Source organism: Tasmannia lanceolata, unplaced genomic scaffold (genome assembly GCF_043159265.1).
Source record: "Tasmannia lanceolata isolate RefF3 unplaced genomic scaffold, GAP_Taslan_0.1 ptg000410l, whole genome shotgun sequence".
NCBI classification, from domain to species: domain Eukaryota; kingdom Viridiplantae; phylum Streptophyta; class Magnoliopsida; order Canellales; family Winteraceae; genus Tasmannia; species Tasmannia lanceolata.
Window position 1 is genome coordinate 1 of NW_027519083.1, and position 5,000 is coordinate 5,000.

A 5,000-nucleotide genomic window follows, 5' to 3' on the forward strand; every position below is an offset into this window, starting at 1 on the left:
CTGAGATAAATAGTCTTTTCTGTGAAATTCAAAATGTGCAGTAAGTCTCCGTATCTTATTGGTGAAATTGAATACTTGAAATTCAACAGACCCTTTGTTTTTTTCTTTTTCTTCTTGCGGAATAACCGAGATAAATAAATTTTTTACCATAAAAAAGAATAATTCTTCTCTCTTTTTTTTTTTCTTTCGTTCCCACAAATATGGATTTTACCGATCAGGAATAATAATAAAATGATAATGCCAGTCATTTCGATCTGGTACACACAATAATCTGGATTTATTCATATAATAACTTTTTCTATTTAAATTGAATTAATAAATCCAATTTAATTTGTAATTTGATTCGGATACAATACATAGAAAGGGATGGTACATTTCTGGACCCACGAAAGAGAATGATTTGGGTTTAAGAAGATTCTGTTGATTCATTCCTAGGTCCAATTGATACGTCATTGAATCAGTATCATGTGTCAGAATGTAATGTAACACAACGTGTGTGTACACCTGTCTGTCTTCATATATCGGCTATGATACATGATGTATATAAAATGTACCATTAACTAATTCTGAATCGTGGATACATATATATTCTTGACATACTGAAACGACTGCCATTATTCGTATCAAACCAATAGCGATTCATACAAGCTAAATCTTCTAATCGATAATTGGGCCAAAGAAATAATTTGAATTGAATGAATTTATTTGTATCTGTATCAAGACACTTGTCCTCATCCAAAAATTGCCCAGAGTTCTTTACGTTATTCTCATTGAAAAATACTGGATTTATATCCACAATATTCTCATTACTGAAATTGAAAACACATTAAAATTCTCAATTTTCTACGACGTCTAGGAGATAGAATATTTTCAGGAACAAGAAAATCATAATGATTTTCATCTCCATTCATAAGCATCTTTCCATGTTGTGCAATAGATCCATTGAAAGAATTCTCATCAACATATTTTTTTTCTCGACGTTCTCGATTAGTTTGGTGTTTACTCTTATGGACCAATGAAATGCTATGGTTTGATACATAATAAATTGTCCATCCCGTTTTATAGACAGGCGGCTGGTTCAATAATAAATATTCCCCTTTTTATCAATTCCGTAAGAGTGAGATCCTTCTGAATCAACATTACGTCCAGGCGCATTTCTCCTCTTTGAATAGAGGATATAGCAATTTCCCTTGGATTTATCAGTCTAAGCAGGAGGCAATATACCTTGATATTATTGATCATTCTTTGATTCAAAGAATCGTCCCATCTCAATTGAAAAAGCAAATATCTTTTTAGGAAGAACTCTAGTTCTGCTTCTCTGTTGCTCTTGTATTTTCTTTTCTTTCTCCTTTTTTTAATGTCTGATTCCGCGTAATCCTTTTCAACATATTTTTTTTTTTTGTGCATCTGATTCAAGATTCTCTTGGTTTCGTGCATCTGATCTAATATCCCCTTGGCCCGGCTGTCTTCTTCTTTTTCTTTATTTCGGTTCTCTAATTCAAGATATTCTTTTTGATTAGATGATATACGAAGATCTTTTTTTGATTTTCACTAATGTTTTTATTTTCACTAATGTTTTATTTCCATGAAAATTTAAAAGAAGTAATTTGATTGGTATGATCCATGGTTTCATTTTATATGTATCATAAAGTCGCACAAATTCTGGGAAGAACCAAGATTCCAGATTCGATATGGGACGATATCGCATTTCTTCATTCATTCCCATCCAATCAAAAAAGTTTTTTTTTTGATTGGGTGGGTTGATTTCTTGATGAATCGTGAAATAAAAAAGATCTTTTTATCAATTATTTCATAATCATTAATCCCATTCTTAGTATTTTTATTAATATTGGTCCCAGTATCCATATCGGTCCAGGTATCAATATCGATATTTTTTCTAAGACAAAAATGCAGAATTCTCACTCAAAATATTTTCTATCCGGATTTTTACCCGTATCCATAATAGACTCTTCTTCTAGATAATCACTAATAGCTATATCCCCCAGTACATAACATGATTCGGGTTTAGGTGTGTTGTCATTATAGGGAATCTCTCGGCCCCCATTTACTTTTAACGGGGATACATAAATATATGAGCTCTTCCTATCCTCATAATTAATATATTTACACGATAAAAGATCATATCTGTAGTGTTTTTAAATTTTTCTTTTTGACTCGGCAATGAATTCACCGCGCAATCATTTTCTTTCTCGTAATAAATGAATTGGTCTTTTTCTTTTCATATGAATCCATTTTTTGGAATCTTTATTTTCAATCGTACGACGATGATTGACTCTAGTTCGCCATTTTTTCGATACTAATCTAGACCATCTATTCTGAGATAAATTGTATTGATAATGACGCTTTAACCAGTTTTTCCATTCATTCATTCTGGAATTCGAAAATTTCTTATGTCTTGGTTTGAAATCAAAAATTCCTCGTGTACCCAAATAGTCCTTTATTCTATGCTTAATAAAAGGAGATGCGCCATGATATTGAAGTACAGATATCAAGTGATACTTGTTAATAACTTCTTGGTTTTGTGATAATTTGTAAAATACATATGCTTGGGAAAGATAAGTTACAATAAATCTGTGAATTATTATTTCGAATATTCGAAATAGAAAGTGACTTTTGGATAGTCAAAATAAACTGAGTTGTATTTTGATTTGTTTCATCAATTCCTTCTTTATTTGTTTCATTATTGTAAATATATTTATCGATAAGATTTTTTGTTGATTCAAGGAAAAGTTGTGTATTAATCCTGGGAATGTTAATGGCACATAGAAAGATATCTATGTATATTCTTTCAATGAAATATTTTATAAAATATTGCGATTTACGTATTAATCGGGCACTTCTTTTTTTTGATCTCTGCCAAATATGTTTCTGTGATTCCGATCTTTCATCATCAAAACTTGTCTTGTTAGGACTAATATTTATATCTGTATCTGTAGTTAGAAATATTTTTTTCTTGTCTTTTTTTATTTTTTCTATTTGATTTTTGATTTTGGTTGTACTATCAGTCAGATCTTTCATTTTTTTTTCTGTCAGTGAATAATTTGTCCAATCCATGGATCTAATTTGAATAGTCGAGTCGTGAGTAATCTTATTACTGATTATGAAATCTTTTCCAGTTTCACTCGGTTGATAGCCTTTCCTCAACCCAAATAATAAAATTGAGTTCACTTTTGTAAGCTCTTTCATTATTCTTTTTATAAATAGAACTATTTTGATAACCCATCTTATTTTTTCTTTTGAGACCTTTAGACAACATTTTGTTCTTTCTTTTAAAATTCTGAAAACTCGAAAATATTTTTTTTGAACTTTTCTCGTTTTTTTTTCGAGTTCTTTAAAAATGGGTTCAAAAAAAGAAGGTTCTTTTCGTGGAGAACCAAAAGGTAATTCAGTTTCCATTCCCCAGACCGTTAAAAAACAAAAATTTTCTATTTTTCCTTTGTTTTTCATTGGATCTCTATGATGAAATTGTAGTTTAGATCCCCGCCAAGGTTTCAGACAGAAAGGAAATAAGATCTTTATCTGAATCCCATCTGTTAACCAGTTTTTCGGAAATTCTGTTTCTGATAATTGAACACCATTATAGGTGCATTTAACATGCATTTCTTTATTCCACTCCTTCAAATCCTCGTACCACTCGGGAAATTGAAATAATAACATACGGCCAAGATTTTTAGCTATTATCAATGAAGGCAATATGATGTATTTTCTAAGAATCGATTGGGTTACTAACATAGAACCTCTTATTGCTTGAGCAAATATAATAGTATCCCAAGTTTCTGATATTGCTATCCGTTCATTCTCCTCTTTTTGCTCTTTCTTTTTTTTCTCTTTTTCTTTTGCCTCTTCCTCCTCAGAATCTGAGGTTTTGAGTTGCGGATCCTTTCCTATCCAATTCCTAAAAAGTGGATTAATCATTCCAGAGATATCAAAAGAGAAAAAAAATGTTTTGTCTATTCTGTCCAAAAAAAGCGGGGAATGCACATTTGTTTGAAACATTTCCCAAGTCACTGTTTTACGTCTTTGAGCGCGCATGGATCCTTTGATTAGATCCCGACGAAAATCCGATTGTTGTGAGTAACGTATCAAAGCCACTTCTTCCGCTTGATCACTATCATTATTAGTATTAGTACTAGTATGAGTATTGATATTCTGATCGTTATCAGTATAAATTACCACACGTTTGGCTTTTCTTGAACGAATACCAGGATCCTCCGTCGATCCTTCCTCATTTTCCGCCTCTTGTTCTTTCAAATCGTCGGTCAATTTATATGACCATCGAGGAACCTTTTTACCGATTTCCTTTATTCCAATGGATTTATTTCTAATAGTTTGATCGTTTGGATCAGTTTTAACTGCATCGAATAGAAATTTCAAACGTTTCATTTTATTTTCTGAGTCAAGTCTTCTTTGTTCGTCCAATAAAGTAAGTCCTTTCAAATTCAAACTAGGTCTTGATTCTTCAGCTAATTCACTGATTGAGTTCAAGGAATGATCAATGTCTGGCGATACTAATTCTTCATTAAATGCATCCATTTTATCTTCAAATTCTTGGTAATCAGAAAGATTGGGGAGGATACCATGAATCCTATTTATCCAAACCATTCCTATGGAATCCTCTGTCGAAATGATTGAATCATCCACGATTGGACGTGAATATCCTTTTTTTATTGTTCCACGATATGGTCCATTTAAAAAAGGATCATACACTCTAGGCAAGCATTCTTGTTCATTCTCATCATTGCACAATCTTATCCTTTTTTCGAGTACATCTAGAGCAAGAGATCCCTTGTCTAGAGCTTCCATTCGATTTCTGAATTCATTGCTCAAGTTGTGCCTTTTTTGTTCATTAGTATAAACCCAATGATTATACAGATCTTTGGGGGATAGTTTTTCTGTCGTGCACAAAGAAATATTCCTTTGTATCATTTTCCAAAAAGTCGAAAAACTAGGCGGAAATGTAAAAGATATTCTTTTTTTTC